The following is a 21,919-nucleotide window of genomic DNA, read 5'->3' on the forward strand; positions in this document are numbered from 1 at the left end:
ATATTGTAATTTTCGTGGAAGTTATATGTGATTTTATCTGCACTAATGAATATGGTAAAATGAACAGAACACATAGCATATTTTTATATAAATATATTTATTTCAGGTATTTTCATTTTTGTGCCAAAATCTTGATGACTAGTGTTATTGATGTGACTTGTCATATAGCTACTATAACAATTAAACTTAACATCCTGAAGATGCTGCTGGCTTCCTTCTCTATTGAATGTTACAAATAAAAAAAAATCACTATCTGAAATAAAATTATAATGTTCATCTTATTTTTCAGTCTGGCACGTATAGTATCAGTAAATAGTTATCTTCTTGTTTTGATTCACCTTTTTTTTTAACCACATGTTGTTCACAGCATGTTGTGTAACTACATGACTCGTGAAAATTAAAATACTTCGAAGTTTTCATAACAACAATGTTTAGATTACTTTTTAATACTGCATATCCATCAAGAACGCTTTTAAGTCCAAAAACTCATTTGCTAACAAGAGTTTCAACCTTACTCATAACGATAATTTCCTTCCTTGTTTAGTGATAAAATGAAATGCAATCTAAAGGTAGGTGTCGAATGCGTCGTAAAAAATAAAACTTCAATAGAGCATTAAACTGAAAAAGAAAAATATACTGTTTAATGGATTGGTATAATAAAGTGAATCTTGTCTGTGCAAATGCCACAACATTGCACATTTTCAAGGAGGAAAATTTAAGGTGAGTCTTTACAAGAAGTGGAAGATAATTCTCTTATACTCCTTATCTACTTATGTACAGGAATCCAAGAAGAAAGAATTTAATGTTAGGTGTAATTGAGCATTTAAAATATATATTATATTATTTCTTAATAGTTATATTTCTTATTGTTTCAATCAATGTAATATTGCAGGTAGGCATAGTGGTGGAAAGTAGTAAAATTACGATCTGCTCAAATGCTTTTTTCAATGCTAACTACCTATAAAATTCTTTATCAACAGTTTTATATTTATGTAAAGGCTCGTAAAATCACATTTCTAAAGGAAAATATTATTTTTATATAATTATATGGTTACTTTTAAAAAAATGCAGGTTAAGATAACTTATACTTACTATTTGAAAGGTTTAGAATTCACACTTGGTAGTTAATTAAATATATATATGAATTTTTTATATTATTTAAGGTTTCCGTGATTTGGTCTCTTTAACAGTGATTTTGGTTGCAGAATTTTGATTGACATAGGTATGAATAATTTCGTTTCTAACCCAATTTCCCCGTTTAGAAAGCTTTTATTCATCATGATTATCGTAATTAAGCATCGCATGTTTAATAACAATGGTAAATACCGCAATTTTGTCTTTTCTAAAATTTGAAACACACAAATACTTTTTAGACACAAACATAATTAGATGTCACAGATTCAAACCGGTAATTTTTAGTACTGAATTGAGAATGTGTTGAATATATGCGGCACATTCTTAGAAATAAAGTAACAATCATAATATGATTTGTACTACGTCTGATAAACCTTAATATCAGTAATATTTTTCACCTGATGTAGATCAAGTGTTTCCTTTAGTTAAGAAAATTACTCTCCTGTTTATGTTAATTCTGGCTTAGTTATTACAGTAAACTTTCAAAGATCCGGAAGATACATTAACTCAAATTGTTACTCGCTGGTAGTAAGCCAGAAACAATGTATGTAACCATCCTTGTCACATGTAATGCAACACCGTTTCATTAAGTTTCGGAAAATCATTTTAAATGATAAACAACTTTTAAAGGTTGCATGTTTAAAGAAACCTCATTTTAAGGAATGCACAGTAGTTTGCACGTTAAGAGTCACACGTAATTTAATTTTATACACAAAGACAGGTTTTTTCTGCAATCAATTTCTAATGGGAATTTTTGATTTTCTGTCGACCACTGGTTCAGTTTTCGAAAATAATACGTACCAGAAAAGTAACAACGCTCATTTGTTCATAATCTTAAATTTAAACTGCGCAAATTTCAAATAGTCTTTGAATAAAATTATATCCTTTTAGGAAATAGGGATTAAATTTTTGGTTGTGTATAAATAAATAATATTTTTGCGTTAACACTTTAAAAGATGTTAAAATAAGATATATATATATATATATATATATATATATATATATATATATATATATATATATTTACTAAAAGCGGTTGCGTGTGTTTCCAATATTTTTAGTTTTCATGATTTACTAAGATGCAATGAACAATTAACCCCACAATGCATAATGCTGAAGAGATGAGTCATAGTGGTAAATAATCTTTGCTTTCCTACATAACGGCATGTAGTTGCTAATACATGTTGAACCAGATTGGGAACGTTCGGAGCTAGTTGTAATTCCACACTTTCCGCATAGATGGCACTAAAAGCACACGGATATTTTCGTTATTAATTTTTGTTTTCTCTTGCAAAACTTTTTCACAGAAAAAAATCATGCATTGTAGGGTCACTCGTAATTTGTGCATTTAGTATATTATATGTGTTGATAACTTAGAATAAAGACTAGCATTGGGAACAGAGTTAGTGTTCTTCTATGAAGTAAACTGGCACTTAAAAAGAAGAATTTGATACGTTTCATATATTTGTTGGTGAGCAATGTGAATTGCTTCTTCTTTTCTATAGTGTAGCATATGAAGGCCTCACTGACAGAGCACTGGAAATTAGTATGAAAAGCATATTTAGAAAGGGAATATACAATGTCTATCAAAATATTAGAAACATTTGAGACGTGAAAATTGCCAGATTAAACTGGTTCTGGAACATCCTTCCCTGAGATTATTACACTGATGTGGCTTCTGCAATGAAACCATGAAGGTTGTGAATGTTAACAAGTGGAGAATCATACCATTTTGCGTGCAGCCATTATTTAGTTGCGCTAGAGAGGATTGAGATAGTGATCTGAGCTGGATTCATGTCTCCTAAATGGACCTGAGATATTCAATGACAGGCAAGTCTGAGGGTTCGACGGGGTAAGGAAGGCATTCAACTTAATCTCGATGCATCTCAGAGCAAACCGCAACAGATAGGTGAATGAGCCCATTTTCATCTAAAATATGATGTCATTGACTGAAAACAACATCTCGACCATATGATGCCAAAGATCCACTACAATGCCGATGTAATCAAAGTGAGAACGTGAGTGACAAGCGTCAGGACAAGATTCACTGAAAAGTACATATAGTGGTCCACACTATCACAGAGCCGCAGCCATGTTTCACTATTGAGGAAGTCAGAGCACATGATACTCTTTTATGAGTTACATTCAAACACGGCCTTGACTCGAGCTAAAGGGAATAATGTTTTATCCCTGTATATTACACGTTTCCAAGCTATAAGCGTGCCTTTATCAGCGATTTCATCCGTGCTGTCTAATCCCGCGTGTAAATGTCATGTAAGGTGGCACGGTGGATCAGTGGTAGAGTGTCCATCTCTGGTGCGAGGGTCCCTGGTTCCATCCCTGTTAGTACCAAATAGACTTTGTGGTGTACAAACACCGTGTTCGTGGTTTTTCCCAGTGTTTTCCCATTTCTTCTCACTTTATTTATTCCAGCATTGCATTCATTTCTTATCATCACCAACTCCTTTAGCCTAAGCGGCATAATCATGGGACGTACAATTGAAATATTTCATTTCATTTTCAATGTCATGTAACTCGGTGCAGAATATGAATGCTTACAAAGCCTGAAGTTGGTGCTGGTTGAGTTCCTCGTCCATAGCACCACAGTTTTACGACGTTTCTATATAATCATCCCCTTTAATCCTCGACACGAGCTCTCACTAAGCCTTTTCTTCCGACTACTGTTACCCTCCGTCTATGTGGTGTTGCTGAGAGTTTTAAAGATCAATCATTAACTTGAACCTTTTCCTGCGAGACACACTTAACTTGCTTGCAAATTCCATCACGATTGCACCACGTAATCGAGTGCAAACTGTATGTTTTCTTTGAGAAAGACAGTGCACTCATTTTGATACCACCAGTGGCGGCTCGTGGTCCAGCCAAATGGGTTTGCAGCAGTCCCTAATCTTGATACAGCCTCCGTTGCTTCCTCACACATACACATACACACAAACATCCTATCTGTTTCTCTTTCACACACACCTTTACGAAGAATGTGTGAAATACTTTTCCAAAGCGTGCGTAAAGACCGGCAGGGAAGTTTAGTCGGAAATACATACTTAACTTGATGCATATGTGCACATAATATTTTATCAGAACAACAATTCTTTACGCACATTGCACAACTGTATTAATTACAGAAAATATACTATAGTACTAGAGTGTAAATATATTAAATACTACTTTGTTTGAGTAAGAAATCTGATTTATATGTATTTAGAAAAAGTGAACTCTAAAAATCCAGGGTGAGCGTTTCCGTACCCTGCGGGCAGCTATGCCCTAGCCGTTTGGTTGTATAAAAGAACAAAATTATTCGATAGGTCTACCGCAAATATCGGAACATATTAAAAAATAGAAGTAATGTATGTAATTGTATCTGTATTATAGGAATACGATCGATGTCTATTATTTGCTCCTTAATTCCATCATGGCACACTTAGAACATGAACTTCATCGGGGTGCAATATACATTGCAATATATCATTTTGATATACGTCCCTCGAAACACAGTCGCCTCCTTAAGATGATATATCAAAACCTAGTCTAATTCGTAGGTAAAATGTATAAGGTCTCTCTGGTTGCCAGGGTGGAATTTCGAAAATACTGAGTTTCGTCGTGTCATCAAACGACTAGCTTAAAGGCAACATGAAATTTGACAAAGTTACAGTTACTGACTTGAATCAAGTTTATGCTCGACATTAGTGTGTGCCTTTGATATTAATTTTCACTTTCCTATCAATTATTAAACGAGGTAAAACGTGTTTAAGCTTTAAACGCAATTTTTATGTACTATTTCCAGAAGCTTGTATCTGAACAACATAAATAATACAAATCTACGCAAGATGTTTAGTTCCTCTGTGACTATATGTATAGCGTGCTCGTCTTCAGTGTATGAAGCTCAGGACTGATTCCTGCTAGGAAAATGTGGTTCGGATTCCACGTCAAACTGTAAGTCTACACCTCGATGTTGAAAGCAACTTCAATCCAATTAAACAACTACGCAAACTTTAAAACAAATACAAAACAGATGCACAGGGAACAGCACTTTATACTTTATTATGATTTAATTTTCTTTTAGAATTCACATCTTTAAAATTTTGGTACCTATCCTACAAATGCACAAAAGACACAGACCCTCAGTGCATATTGGTTATCATAAAATTAGGAGAACGCAACGTTACACATAAATCCAATAAACAATTATAGTTGTTATGACGATTATTGCAAACTAAAACCCAAAGTTTGGGTTGCGTTGACAAACCAAACGGAATAAGGTCCAGAAAAATAACGAAAGATATTTTGATTTATTTTCTCAACATCTGAAAGTTATAAATATTGTTTATCATAATATTTCTGTCTGATGCATAAGGTAAACATTTTCAACATCAGTCTTATGACAATCTCCAACGTAATAGTAAACATAATAGCTTATTGTTATTACAAAAGATAAGAAATTGTTGTGAGACTTAAGCAGATTATAATACATCCTTTACATATAATACATACCGCCCACATCTGGAGTACTAACTCCAAAAAGCTTGATGAAAACACTACAAGTTGAAACACGAATGTCTTCTCTGTCACTAACCTGCATTGAAAGCATAGCTCCCATTTCCTCTGTTTCCGTCGGACACTATGAGTTTTCAATGCTCATTCACAAAATAATGTAACAGTTGCAGTATAAAGACTAATGGACAATATTTGCAATTTGCCTTCCTGTTCGTGGAAACGCATTGTGATTTTCTTGAAGAAATATTTTACGAAAATACTTTAAAATGTATTCAACATTCAGAGTAATGAAAACTATATTCGTTAAATTAATGTGTGTGCAAATGCAATTTTGCTAGTAGGCAGAAGCAGCTTCTGACTACCTCCGATTACTCCATACACTCAGCACTCCCATTCTATTACTTCTCAAGTAATACGATAGCTACATTTAATCAGCACAACCACTGTCGTTCTCACCTGAAGATTGCCAACCTAGAAATCTAACATGATTCCAAGTTAGTTGTTTGTATTACTTTTATAACCAATTGTTCGCCATTTTGGTTTTCTTTGGAAACTGACATTGAATTCTTCAGAACTACTTTGTGATGCTAATCCTTGGTCTTCACTCACTTCATTTTTAACTGAACTAAAACTATCAATATGATATTTGTATTATACCACTGGAAAAGACAGGTTCCGCTCTAGTGAAATATATGTGCTGGTCATAATGAAAGAGAAATTTTTGTTTCTGAAGTGTAAGTTCTAATTGAATACATTTTGAAGACGTCGTTCTATCAACATCAAGACAGCAGTGTTGACTTACAAACCTCCTGGGATCCCTGATGTGATCTCAGCCTCCACCAAGTGTGCTTTCTGCTAGTAAAATACAGTGTTCGTGGGGTTTCTTGTCGCTCTTCCCTTTCTCCGAACTTTTATCATTCCACCATTATTATTCATCTAACTATCACCATCTCTCTTTGTCTTGGTACATATTCATTAGACGTTAAACCAAAAAAGTCGCTTACATATTTTTTGTGTAGCTCATGAAAGTAATCTATAAGATGAAGCCTTCTCAGTTCCTACACTTGAACTTGAAGCGTGCTATTGGAGTAGCATTTCAAGAGCTCAATGTTGACCAATTCAATCTTGATCTACGGAAAAACATGATATTCGCCCAATTCTTAGGTGTCGTTTTGTTATTCTCAACCTTAAACCTCTGCCGATAAACACTTTCCCATTGTGTGGGCTTTAGTGCGATATATATTAAATCGTCGGAGCTCCAAAGCTTGAAAATAAAACATGTTTTTTCCATGAGTAGCCGAACATCTACAACTAGTATTTGGTGTCATGTTCTCTCAATAAATAGTCACTATTCGACTGGAGATGTACTTGTCCTATTGGTGAAAACGGTACTGAAACTAATTACATAGAGAAAAATATTTATTCCATACTTCAGTTCCATCTCTGACTCTGAATAATATACTGTCGAATTTAATATATTTTCAAATTGTATTGAGAAGAAGTCATTACCTTTTCATAGTTATAATACTGAAGAACATAAAGTCTTCTTCACTGCTGTTGAGTTCGATTCTTCTTCTATTATTCATTAAATATTGCTGCAGGAATTGATCACGCATTTTAAGATGTTATACAGTGTTTTACGCGATACTCAGTTAGAATCACTCAGCTTTTTAATCATATTTGATAACATACTTTATTTCCTCGATGCTACGAGACTGTATTTTTTAAATTTTGGAACAAAATGAAACTACAATAACCACGAGCTAGAGATCCATTAACCTCGCACCTTTCTAAGCTATATTTAAGCGCATGATGAACTAGCGCCTGACTTGATATTTGTATTAAAATCTCGCTTGGGCAAATTTCAGTCTATTTTTCGATCTTCCCCTGTAACTACTGACAAACTTTCTCATCTTGAAAACCAGATCCAAGAAGCTTCTTCTATCGCGAGCATTTTGTTGATATATTCCTTGATTTTCAGAAGGCTGAAGAAACAACCTGGTGTTATGAAATATTAAAACATCTCTATGGCTGGAGTATTTATTTGACTAGGGACAAGGCTTAGTTTTTAAGCAATTTCAATAAAAACTTTCAATGGCATAGCTAAGTTAAAGTCTATCAGCTTCATTTCTGTTGTGTTACTAGATACAGACTTCAGTTTTGTCTGCTATATGGTATTTATTACAATTCCAGATAATTCCAGAGATCACTTCACACCTGAAACTTACATGAAATCATCTCTTCACTGGAATAATCAGATAAATTTTTAGTACTCAGGCCAAGAAAACAAAGCACGGAATTCCTCCGCCAACATGTATTACTTTTTGATCTCAAGGTGCATCGGTGGCTCAGTGGTACTTCGTTCACCCTTGGTGCAAAAGTCCCTGGTTCGATCCCAGCTCGCGCCAAGTGAGCCTTGTGGTGGACAAGCACCGTGTGCATGGATGTTCTCGGGGTTCTCCCAGAGTTCCTTCGTGGCTAAGCGGTTAGCTTACGTGCCTGTCACTGGGATACGGTAGGAGCTCATGTAGTTCGGATTCCACGTTAATAAGTTGATGCACATCTCATATTGTTTCGCTGCTAAAAGGGACGCTAAAATAAACAATCAAATCAAACAAAATCAGGATTATTACGTTTCCTCTCACTTTCTTTATTCCACAATTTCATTTATTTCTCATCATAACCATATTCTTTAGCCTAGCGAGCAAAATCGTGGGACGTAAAACTCCATTTCATTTTTGATCTCAAGACGATTTCGGTAGCACTACCCTCTTATTTATTTACACGGTCTTTTCTTTCTTTTTTTTCTGGCTATTGAACGTCGTTTGATATGAGCTACACATATTTATAATGAATACCACAACTTTTCCTTGAACTTTGAATTTGTTTCATGTATTTCTTCTCACATCCAGGCTGTTGTGTTACGTTTAAGTTAAGTTATCCTAAGGTTATACTGCTTATTCAGCTTTCTATTCCTCTTTGTTGATATATTAGAACACTTTACATCACCTGGGAATCAGCCAAGCTACGGTATTTCGTGTTAATTGTGTTCTTAACTTTGATGTTGAAAGAAATCGATCAACGTTATTCCATCATCGTGAGATACTACTCTAGCATTATCAACTCACGTACGTTGTATGACTGACCAACCATTGATGTTTCTGTTGTATTGTTGCGAAATATACGATTGATATGTTATCATATATGAGACTTAGGGCTGCGTCCAAATTTTGGCATTTGTGCTTCAACAAGTTTCATATAAGGTAATTTGTGACCATATATTTATTTGTTATGTGTGTATACTCTTTTACCATGTGTAAAAAAAGAGACTATTATGGGGAATCAAATTTCTGATGAAATAAATTTGATTTCGATTCCTGAGAATGGATTCGTTAATTATCATATCGAGATGCACGTAGCTCATGGAGAGCTGAAGTTAATGCCACGGGGCTCGAACTCCAGGTCTCCAAGTTTAAAATTTATTATTGTTCTCCGAAAGATAAAAGAGAAAGTAAAAATGATAATGTTAACTAATATTCACTCTACTTTTTCCCCAAAAACGGTGTAACCAGGGCGCTAGGAAAAAGTAGGCGCGTAGTTATTACGAAAGTTTTGGTATAGAAATCGCCGGTTAATATTCGCAGAATATCCACATGCTGCAAAGCTGAAAGAAACATAACATACTAGTTTGGTACTCAAGAGACGGGCTGTGCTGACTATCTCACATGCAGCAAGAGAATAATAATAATGAAAAAAACAATTGCTGAGTGAATAAAATTTTAAAAAAAAAGAAATTAAATGAAGAAGAATAAATTAGATTGTTAAACCTGAAACGGTCAGCTGAGCTTGTCTCTCACTATGTTGGTGCAACAATAAAAAAAAAAATGATCTACCAAAGTTTGGAGAGGGTAGAAAGTTAAAATGGCAATGCAACAAATGACAACAGTTACATGAAATTTAGGTAACAGTGATAAAATTTATTTTTAAGAATTTAAAAATGAATAGAAAAAAATCATAAATTAGTTAACAAAATAACAATGACATGGATTAAAAAAAAAAGAAATATAAGATTTTTCTTTTAGGAATTAAACAAATGTTTTCAATCCATTCAAATAAGGATATTTCCGTAACTTGATCCTTCTATACTGATTATAAATTAGGTACTATTCACGAAATCTGAAGGATTTCGGCTTCCTGTTAGTAGTTTTACTATTTTTGTTATTCTTTTCATAACATACTACAAAATCGGAGCACTCCTAGAACAATATTATTTGACAGTTTAGGACAGTTACATAGAAAGATTGAAATGAATCCTCTGTTTTTATGATTTGTTAACTTAACACGATAGCGAAATGATCGTTTTAGCGAATATAAAAGTACTCAGTAAACACACATTAAATTTATCAAGGAGAACCATGAAAAGAAATTGATGAAAGTAGAAAGGTGTGAGTTATCTAGAGATAATTAGGTAATTTTGAATTTAGAAAAATGAATAGGTTTTGACTTGCTAGCAAGATTAGAACAATCACAAAAAATATAGAAAGGAAGATAGGACAGACGTGCACTTCTAAAACCTTATTGTTTACGCATTGGTTTACATAATAATCATATAAGCAAATTTATACACATATTCAGCATTAAAAAAAATAAATCACCTCAAGACAAGACATTTATTAATTTCAATTATTTCTATAATAATAATATACGGTATTATCATACACATTTACACATACACAGAATATATATATTTAAACAAATACTCATGGTGGTAATTAGGGAGGTTAAACGAGTATTTGGCCAAGTACTCCAGCTGGGGAATGTCGACATTTGAATTTGTAGATACGTTTCTTGTAAATATTTCTTAGTAACGATAATTAGGTTGGAGAATGTTTGTGTTTCTAAATATTTCTTTTTCGGGGATACGCCTAAGCCTAGTATTCCTATTCTAAACTAATCTAATTTGAGTCACATGCTACTTAATAATTTTATGCCGTAATATATATATTTCATTTTTCTTATTTACTCTCTATCACTCGGTCTATATGAACTACGTACGGTTGGACATAACTTCTAACTACATGTTCCTGCTCTTTCATTAAACACTACTCGTATTCATAGCTTATATGACCTGGCTATATATTGTTGACACATTTCTCATATTTTAGGACCAGTGAGCTTACAATCACATACTTTAAAAAAAGTGAGAACTTTTCTCTTTGCAAATAATGCCTATTGAATGATTTTAAATTTGATGTTTTTACAATACTGCATTACCAGTATGAAAACGAATACCAGTATAATAGATAAATTCATGTTACAACAACGACAAACAAAAAAAAAATTGTAAAATGCTGAACTGAGATCTGAGACCCTTGTTGTTGGGTAACTTCTTTACACTAAAATATAATTACATTTCTAAATATATGACATTATGTTAATTGATCATGGCAGAAACTCCAATTATATTCTGCATGGTCATGATAATAAAAATTAAAAATAAATTGTAGAAAACTCATCCTGGCTATTGGTGGCTATCACTTGTCAATTAAAAAAAAAAGAAAGTTTATAAATCGTTCATTCCGTCCAACGACAGCAAATTGGAATGGTGATAATTATTCCGACCTGATGCTACACAGAGTTTATAGATGAGCGGATGGGATCGGCCAAAATACTTCGGCTTTGAATCGTAACAGGGGAGAAAAATGTTTAAAACTTCTCCTACCTTTTCGCCGCTGCCTTGCATCTTTGGATCGTCCACTATAGATGTATTTACCTCAGTGGTGCGAATCCACCGCACTACACTGCAGGCGATGTAGCTCCTGCTATACACTACACCGTGGATCATAGAAGTCCTTCCTTCATAACCCGACGGCTGCATCTCTGGCAGATGAGTCTCTTCTGATCCTCAAGCTACCTCCTCTCGAGACGAGGATTCTTGGAAGATTTTCCCCAATACTGGTATCTCCTACTGGTCATCTAGTCTTTCTCTCTTTTATATATATTGAATTTTTACGCACGCCTTCACTGAGATCCTCCATCAGGCACTAATGTAACCATTTGTGTCACCACTATGGAGCGGAAATGTAACTTTGCCACTTAGTACGTCGTTTAACAAATTTTAAAAAAATTGTTTTTTTTTTAAAAAATTGCGAATCATATAAATATAGATTTTATATATATATATATATATATATATATATATATATATATATATATATATATATATATATATATAAATGGTTCTGGAGCGAGTAAATGTCACTTACGTTGTCACACAGGTTACCTTAACAAAGCACCACTATATATATTTAGCCGCACATTCTGATTTGTACTTAATACACACACAAAAAAAAATATGTACACGAACTCTGAGAGTCTCGGGTTGGGTGTCTTTGGACAACCACGTTCTTGCACCAACTAACTTCCCTGAGTGCTTTTCAACTAAGTCCCAACAAAGATCTTTTTTTTCTGTTCTTTGAAAATTTAAAAATTAGAAACTCTCTGTTAGTGGCTGGTTTATTTTAAAAGAAAATCCGTTGTGAAGGATGGCGTAGTTTAGATTAGATGACCATTGTCCAGTTTTCTGCTTTCTTTCTAAAAAAATACGTTTTGCAACTTGGGTGGTGTGCTTCCCTCAGCCAGAGTAGGGGGGAACCTTACTGACCCTTCTTCGGTGAAAGTGGGTGGTCAGTGCAAGGCAATGGTTCTCGGAGGTTAGGAGAAGGGATGTTTACTTTTAAAAAAAAGAAACTTTGACCGCCAAAAATAAGTATTCTAATATAAAATAATTTTGAACGTTATATATTGAAAATAAATAAGAATAATTGCTCATGGGAGCGAATGTTTCAAATACCCCCCTCCTAAGATGGAGCAAGTGCTGCAATGAAGTTGTAGCACGGCTTCATCCTAAGAGAGTCGATGTTACATTAAAGGTACAAAAATTCTAAATCAAAATGTAAGTTCCTAAAAATCCGAACCGAAGTTCAAATCAAATAATTCGAATCTTGGCTTTACTGTAGGCTACTTGATGCTTCCGCCGTAATGTGCTCTTTAATGTTGCTAATCCACTGTGTCTTCCTCTTCTCTGAGCACTTCCATACTCGCAAGTTATCGATATGTTGGAGAACCAGTTCTTTCCCCGCGCTGCATTCTATAATAGAGAAGGTATTTGCTCCTTTTCTTTCCTTTACATAATAAGGACCTTGGTAAAGATCGAAAAATTTTCGAACGGTGTGATCTGCTGCAGTGCTTAACTTGTGCGCCTTCAGGAATACCAAGTCTCCGGGCTGCACAACAGGTCCTTTTCTAGCCAATCTGTCATTCCTTCTCTTCTTCAGGGAGATATTCTTGCGAGATGCGCAGAGTAATTTGTCATGCCATGCTTCTCGTTCTTCTCTTGGGATGCCAAAATGCTCCAAAATCGGGTTTCTTCGCAATGTGCCTAGGAATAACTCGGCCGGCGAGTAAGACAGCGATTCGGTCACAGTGTGATTTAATAGAATCACAATGGTCTGTAGGTGTATTGCCCACGTAGTATGATTCTTAGCACAGAAGACTCTGAAAAGCCGATGAAGTTCCGCATGAGTTCGTTCCACTAGATTTGATTTAGGATGGTAAGGTGGGGCGTACAACACCTTGATGCCATGACATTCCATTTCATCTTTCCATCTCTGGCAAGTGAACTGTGGTGCCTGATCAGTGAGAATGGCGTTTGGTTCTCCAATGATGGCTAGGACATACCGTCTAAGGTATTTGAGGACCAAATTTCCCGAACTATTTCTTAACGCAATTGCCACTAGATATCTGGTACACCCATCCATCACAGTGAGAATGTACTTCTCTCCTGTAGGTGCTCTCGGTAGGGGACCGACTAAGTCCACATAATAAATATCTCTTGGTCTCTGCGTTGTATGAGGTTAGTGTTCGTTGTGGAGGATGACGATCGACTTTGGACCTGGAACAAACCTCACAGTCAGCTATTCACTGCTTCAAGTCCCGCCTCATGGTCTTCCAAAAGTATAGATTGCTGAGCGCCTTCCAGGATTTGTAAAATCTGAAGTGTCCGTTCTTGTCATGGACATCCTGTAAAGCTTTCTGTCGTAGTGCCAGCGGAAGGCAGATTGTCAACATTTCCGGAGTATGGAAATTTCTGAGACACAAGACTTGGTCAACAAGGTGATAACTTTGGTTCCAATTCCGAGTCCTAGTGTTTCCCTCAGCGTTACCCGTTGTGAGGAATTCTATGATGGATGTCCACTTGGGATCCTCTTTCTGAATTTTCGCTAGTTCGGATTTGTTGACGTCTAGTATCAATCTTTGCTGTTCAACAGCGTTCACACTGAGTGTGCTGGCAGAGCCTTCTTCATAATAGCGTGACAGTGAATCAGCCACGATATTATCCTTGCCCTTGCAATGTTTCACATCAAAGGTATAATCTTGTAGTTGCACACTCCAGCGGTTAATCTGCTGTTCCAATTCTTGCTACGGTGCAGCCACTGCAGATTCTTGTGGTCAGTAATCACAGTAAAGCGCCGACCAAGAAGATAAATGCGAAATTTTTGAACACACCACAAGATTGCGAGGTATTCTAGCTCGTTGATCGCATAGTTCTTCTCAGCACCTCGCAGGCTTCTGCTAGCGTACTGGATTACTCGTTTTTCTTCTCCATATTTCTGATAGAGACAGCCTCCTAATCCGGATAGAGATGCGTCGCATTGCAAGAAAAATGGCTCCTCGAAGTTAGGATGGTATAACATAACGTCTTCCGCTACCGCCTGCTTCAAGTTCTCGAAACTCTGTTGATGTGTGATCGTCCACTTTCATCGCCGATTCTTCTGTAAAAGTTCAAAGAGTGGTTGTGCCATCTGAGAGAAATTTGGGATGTAGGATCTATGATACCTCAATATTCCAAGAAACCTTCTCACTTGTTTGATTGTGCGAGGCGGCTGTAAATCTAGAATTGCGTCTACTTTTGCTCTATCCTTTACCACGCCGGTGGGTGAAATTATATGCCCCAAGAATTGAACTTGTTTTTAGGCAAAATTCCGATTTCCTTAACTTCACTGTCATTCCAGCTTTTTTGATCAGGGATAGCACCGTGTCAATATGTTGTAAATGTTCCTGAAGGGATTTCGAAAATATTAGCAGGTCATCGACATAACAGATGGTGAAGTCATGTACAACGTCTCCCAGTACGATATTCATGGCATTGGTAAAGGATTGAGTTCCGTTACACAGACCAAAAGGCATCACTTGAAATTCGTACAGCTTATTCTCGAAAGGAAAAGCTGTGTAGGGTTTCGAGCGATCCGTCAACTCCAGTTGCCAGAAAGAGCTATTGAGATCAATGCGTCCAAAGTATTCTGCTTCATGGAATCTTTGCAGAATCTCTTGTATATCCATTGGTCTTGTTTGTAACACTTTAGTGTGCTTGTTCAGAGATCTAAAGTCTACACATAATCTCAGAGTCTTATCACTCTTCGGTACCACTAGGAGTGGATTTAGATGACATGATTTCGAAGGTCGGATTATGTCCCATTCGAGCATCTGCTGCAGTTGCTTTCGCACTTCTTCTCTGTGCGCTAAGGCTACCGGATAAATTTTGGACACAATGACTTCCTTGGTTTCAATTTCAATGTCATGCTTATACACCTTGCAGCGTCCTGGCCGATCCGAGAAAAGATCACTATATTTACGAAGAGTTCGTCGGAGTTGAAGCTCCTCCTAGTGCGAGGGCAATGAGGCAGCTTGCACTTTCTCATCTATTTCGTGCAGGATGTCTTCTTTAGTTCTACCTGCAATTTGGAGATTGACTCGGTTAGTGCAAAGTTCTTCAACTTCCGTGGGAGGTAGGAACTTGCTAACGACTTTGGTGTGCTCTGCATCCGATCGCAGCTCGGAGCGATTAAAATCGAGCTCGGCGCGTAGGCAGTGCAAGAAGTCCACACCAAGAAGTGGAGCATTGAGTCGCTTTACGACAATTACCTCTAGTACAATATCCACTCCTGAGAGCTCTATTGGGAGTATTGCTCGACCAATGGCTCGGGACTGACATTTTCCTGTGAAGTCAATGAGTCGAATCTCCGGTGCTGGTCGCAGAGTTGCGTTTCGTACATCTGATGATATTTGTTTCCACGTTTTCTCTGTGGCCAGCGAAGCTTCACTGCCGGTGTCCAGAATCGCTTCGAAGGTGTGTTGATTTATAACAACCGCAATTTGAGGTGTAAGGTATCACTGAGGCTCTTCATCTTCTTCCTCATTCTCATGTTCATCAAAGGAAAGCCATGTTGCAGCAATAAATAGATTGAGCTCAGTAGGTTGAGGAGGTCCAGAGATCTCTTCAACTTTCCTTACCCCTCCTTCTTTGATGCTCGTATCTTGCTCATTTACCTTCTGGCATTCGCTGATTTCATCTTGCGCATGGACTGATTTATTTGTGGGCTCTTCTCCAGCAAGCAAGTGTTGACCGTCAACCCGAACCCCATACTGTTGGCGGTCAGCTATTAGTTTTCCAATTCAGTACCGTTGGAGGTGCTGGTGGCATTGGTACTCGTCTGAGTAGCGCTGATGTTTGGACCTCGTCTCCTAGACCCTCGGCGTTGCTGCCTGGTCTGGTCCTGTCCATTGTTCTGCTCTGTACTCATACTGGCCACCTGTCGGACTTGCCTAGTCTGAGTGCCATGCCGGCCACCTCTATTTCTGTGATTTCTGCCGAATCTTCTATTGTTCTGCCTTCTCGGATTTGGTACACCTCTGCTCTCCTCTCTACGAGTGTCATCTTCACTTCCTGAGGATGGTCTTCTACCGCTGGGACAGGCATCCTGTCGTTCGTAAGGATGGTCGCGACGTCGTGTCCTCCGTTGATCTCGGTATTCCCTGCTGTCAACATATCCCCTTTGGACTTGCTGCACCCTCCTCGGGCCCTGCGCTGTTCCTCCCCTATTGTTCCTCTGAGCATTCCTGTCCCGTTGCTGGTTTTCAATCCTGTCCAGCTCCTCACTGTCCCATAGGATCATGGAGAGCTGCTCTGTGTCTTGGAGATGTATGCCGATTAGTTGCCGCTGGACCCGTAATGGCAACATGTTTTTGACATTGGAGAGCACTTCGGTCTCCGACATCGTAGGACTCAACTCATGGAATGCTTTTACTTGTTCCCAGAAGAATTCTCGGAGCGATTTTCGGGAGTCAGCTCGATATCTCGTATTTCGGAGTCGAGTGAGTTTGCGTTGAATAATCGCCTCACTCTGAAAATTTCGCAGGAACGCGCAGCGGAAGTCCTCGAAAGTTTTAAATTGACTGTGATGGTTATCTATCCACATCTTTACTGCACCTTTGAGAATCCGCGGCAGTATGTGTAAAAGTTTCCCCTGCGCTATTCCGTACAATTGACAATCGTCCAACAGACGATCCAGAAATGTAGACGGGAAGCCTATATCCGTATCAGGATCGAACGATGGAAGTTCATCGATCTTTGGAGCACGTAGGAAACTTCTGCAGCTGTTGTGCGTGTCTGCGGAGCGAGTGGACTCCTGGTTCACCTGCTCTAAATCTTCCAGGAACGGATTCGATGGAGGAGGCGTCGGTGTTCTTCGGGGAGGTTCCTGGGCAGTTGGAGTATAAGGAGGGGCGTTTCTCACAGTCTCCTCGACTCTTCTCTCGACGAGTTCCGTGAGCTGGGTGGTCAGTGAAGTGGTCAGCTGATCTACTTGGTGCTGAATGGCCTCCGCTCGCTCCCGATCTTCATTTTGCATTTGCCTCAATTCGCCGAGCTTGGTTGTCTGTGTAATAAGCCTTTCAGCGATTTCCTCCTGTCGCATGGTAAGGGATTGTTCCAAGTTTTCTATCCTGCCTTGCAGTTCTACTTTGTCTGCCGTTGCCTGTGTTTCCAGTTCAGCGCGCTCTCGTCTGATCTCTTGCCTTAGCTCCTCTTGGCAATTTTCAACCTGTTGGATGCGACTTAGCTGATCGTTCATACCCTGAACGAGTCTCTCTTCGGTCCGAACAGCCTGCTCACTGAGGCGTTCTTCTACTACTTTTAGCTGTCTCTGTTGGCTCTCTGTGCGTTCAATGAGCCGCTCGGTTAATGTGTGCGTAAGACGCTCTTCTAACAGGTATTTTTGCTCATCAAGCTTTTTCTTGAGTTCTTCCTCCAGCTGTCTAGCCTGCTGTTGCTGTTCCTAATTTATCTCTTGTTTCTGCTCTTCTATCTTTATTGACAAATTTTCCTCTAGCTTCTTAGCTTGCTCCTCACTTGACTTCTGTATTTCCTCTAGCTTCTTTCTGAACTTTCCTTGTTCTTCTGAATTCTTTTGCATCTGTTCCATTAGGACTTGTGCCCATGCTGGTGCGTCTGCAAGCGTTCCTGTATTCTTAATATTGTCTGTGGGAGCCATCTCTTGCTCGTGTGCATCTGCAAGACGAGTCGAACTTTCTTCGTCGGACGACATCATACTTCTAGGTCTCTGTCGTAAGGTGGATGGACGCAAATGGCGCATCTGAAAATATACTTATAAAGCTAACGTATCAATCGACGGGAACTAAGTAGCAGACACTCACAATGAAACTCATCCACATGCAGTTTTAAAAATATTTTTTTTGATAGAATGAAAGCAAACAATCTTGTAAAAAAAATCACTCCGTAGTATAACTAACACACTTATACTTCTTCTTATCCATAAAAGAAGTGGTACTTTGCCAAGGATCACCCATTGGTGACAACATAACTCACACATCACAGCGCTCCATAATTATTACTAATTACAATAAAAGTGAAATTAACCCATATACTAAATTTTAATAATAAAGTAAATATAAAATACTTAGCTTACACAATATACTAGCACTCTTAATACTACGTTCTTAACATACTAAGAACACAAATGAATATATGAATACATGAAACACATGATAGAGATTTATATACTGTATACACACATATAAGTTAAACTTAAAGAAATAATGTGAATCAGTATCTCACCCTGCAATTTTAATTTGCTTACCTTTCTTTTAATTCTTCTTCTTAATTATATACCTATTTTCTTAAAAAAAACAAACCAATCCAATGCACTGTCATCTTCTTTGCCAGCAAAACAAACAAATGGATGAATACATACTTCCTTCTTAACTCTCCTGCAAAACAATGTAAAGTGGAAGGGGTAAGCGACCGTAAGTCGTTCTCTATTATGTTGTTCGATTCCTTGAGTTCTCATTTTAGCAAAAGAATTTCGGATCTCTATCTGTTCTATTTCTTTTCATTCCATATTAAACAACAAATTAATAAAGTGACTTCTTCCTTTTATTTCTCTCTTTTCTCCATCTTTTTCTTTTTCCTTTTTTTAGCGAACGTAATAAATTATATTTCTCCTGATTTCAATATAGTAACCATGCTGAAAGATTTAGTTTTCTTTTTTTAAAATTTTCATCGTCGTCGGAATATATTCTTGTCAATGTTTATTTTGTATATCCTCTCGAAATATTTATTCCATTGTAAGCATTATAGCTTCATTCTTTCCATACTACAATGGACATCATTCTTCTTTCGTCCCTCCTGAAAGAGAAAGTGAATTGGAGGGGGACAGAACGTGTGTCGTTCTATATAGCTTGACTCGCTCTTCTTCTTCCCTCTTTTTATACCCCATTTAAAAAAATCAATTAACACCAACAGTGACGGATATAGAACCACGATTTCTATTAACTTATTTGTTAATTTTTCGGAGCTAATAAATTACATTTCGGATCCCTGTTCGGGCGCCAAATTTTGTAAAAAAAGAGACTATTATGGGGAATCAAATTTATGATGAAATAAATTTGATTTCGATTCCTGAGAATGGATTCGTTAATTATCATATCGAGATGCACGTAGCTCATGGAGAGCTGAAGTTAATGCCACGGGGCTCGAACTCCAGGTCTCCAAGTTTAAAATTTATTATTGTTCTCCGAAAGATAAAAGAGAAAGTAAAAATGATAATGTTAACTAATATTCACTCTACTTTTTCCCCAAAAATGGTATAACCAGGGCGCTAGGAAAAAGTAGGCGCGTAGTTATTACGAAAGTTTTGGTATAGAAATCGCCGGTTAATATTCGCAGAATATCCACATGCTGCAAAGCTGAAAGAAACATAACATACTAGTTTGGTACTCAAGAGACGGGCTGTGCTGACTATCTCACATGCAGCAAGAGAATAATAATAATAATAAAAACAATTGCTGAGTGAATAAAATTTAAAAAAAGAAATTAAATGAAGAAGAATAAATTAGATTGTTAAGCCTGAAACGGTCAGCTCAGCTTGTCTCTCACTATGTTGGTGCAACAATTAAAAAAAATGATCTACCAAAGTTTGGAGAGGGTAGAAAGTTAAAATGGCAATGCAACAAATGACAACAGTTACATGAAATTTAGGTAACAGTGATAAAATTTATTTTTAAGAATTTAAAAATGAATAAAAAAATCATAAATTAGTTAACAAAATAACAATGACATGGATTTAAAAAAAAGAAATATAAGATTTTTCTTTTAGGAATTAAACAAATGTTTTCAATCCATTCAAATAAGGATATTTCCGTAACTTGATCCTTCTATACTGATTATAAATTAGGTACTATTCACGAAATCTGAAGGATTTCGGCTTCCTGTTAGTAGTTTTACTATTTTTGTTATTCTTTTCATAACATACTACAAAATCGGAGCACTCCTAGAACAATATTATTTGACAGTTTAGGACAGTTACATAGAAAGATTGAAATGAATCCTCTGTTTTTATGATTTGTTAACTTAACACGATAGCGAAATGATCGTTTTAGCGAATATAAAAGTACTCAGTAAACACACATTAAATTTATCAAGGAGAACCATGAAAAGAAATTGATGAAAGTAGAAAGGTGTGAGTTATCTAGAGATAATTAGGTAATTTTGAATTTAGAAAAATGAATAGGTTTTGACTTGCTAGCAAGATTAGAACAATCACAAAAAATATAGAAAGGAAGATAGGACAGACGTGCACTTCTAAAACCTTATTGTTTACGCATTGGTTTACATAATAATCATATAAGCAAATTTATACACATATTCAGCATTAAAAAAAATAAATCACCTCAAGACAAGACATTTATTAATTTCAATTATTTCTATAATAATAATATACGGTATTATCATACACATTTACACATACACAGAATATATATATTTAAACAAATACTCATGGTGGTAATTAGGGAGGTTAAACGAGTATTTGGCCAAGTACTCCAGCTGGGGAATGTCGACATTTGAATTTGTAGATACGTTTCTTGTAAATATTTCTTAGTAACGATAATTAGGTTGGAGAATGTTTGTGTTTCTAAATATTTCTTTTTCGGGGATACGCCTAAGCCTAGTATTCCTATTCTAAACTAATCTAATTTGAGTCACATGCTACTTAATAATTTTATGCCGTAATATATATATTTCATTTTTCTTATTTACTCTCTATCACTCGGTCTATATGAACTACGTACGGTTGGACATAACTTCTAACTACATGTTCCTGCTCTTTCATTAAACACTACTCGTATTCATAGCTTATATAACCTGGCTATATTTTGTTGACACATTTCTCATATTTTAGGAACAGTGAGCTTACAATCACATACTTAAAAAAAAAGTGAGAACTTTTCTCTTTGCAAGTAATGCCTATTCAATGATTTTAAATTTGATGTTTTTACAATACTGCATTACCAGTATGAAAACGAATACCAGTATAATTGATAAATTCATGTTACAACAACGACAAAAAAAAAAAAAAAAAAAAAAAAAAAGTTGTAAATGCTGAACTGAGATCTGAAACCCTTGTTGTTTGGTAACTTCTTTACACTAAAATATAATTACATTTCTAAATATATGACATTATGTTAATTGATCATGGCAGAAACTCCAATTATATTCTGCATGGTCATGATAATAAAAATTAAAAATAAATTGTAGAAAATTCATCCTAGCTATTGGTGGCTATCACTTGTCAATTAAAAAAAAAAGAAAGTTTATAAATCGTTCATTCCGTCCAACGACAGTAAATTGGAATGGTGATAATTATTCCGACCTGATGCTACACAGAGTTTATAGATGAGCGGATGGGATCGGCCAAAGTACTTCGGCTTTGAATCGTAACAGGGGAGAAAAATGTTTAAAACTTCTCCTACCTTTTCGCCGCTGCCTTGCATCTTTGGATCGTCCACTATAGATGTATTTACCTCAGTGGTGCGAATCCACCGCACTACACTGCAGGCGATGTAGCTCCTGCTATAC

General features: G+C 36.5%; 1 protein-coding gene across 5 annotated transcripts in view; it reads left to right on the forward strand.

The window, feature by feature from the left end:
• Positions 1-581: 581 nt before the first annotated feature.
• The window catches only part of LOC145683440 (uncharacterized), a 501,171-nt gene continuing 479,833 nt past the window's right edge, over positions 582-21,919 (forward strand). For 3 of the 5 annotated variants that reach the window (XM_081754773.1, XM_081754778.1, XM_081754779.1), the window contains exon 1: positions 582-720. The gene's annotated coding sequence lies outside the window, so the exon portion shown is untranslated. Of the gene's footprint in view, positions 721-1,156; positions 1,223-21,919 lie in introns of those variants that run through there. The other 2 variants (XM_081754775.1, XM_081754774.1) reach the window with 2 other exon arrangements.

This window comes from Thermobia domestica, chromosome 4 (genome assembly GCF_964235325.1).
Source record: "Thermobia domestica chromosome 4, izTheDome1.hap1.1, whole genome shotgun sequence".
NCBI classification, from domain to species: Eukaryota; Metazoa; Arthropoda; class Insecta; order Zygentoma; family Lepismatidae; genus Thermobia; species Thermobia domestica.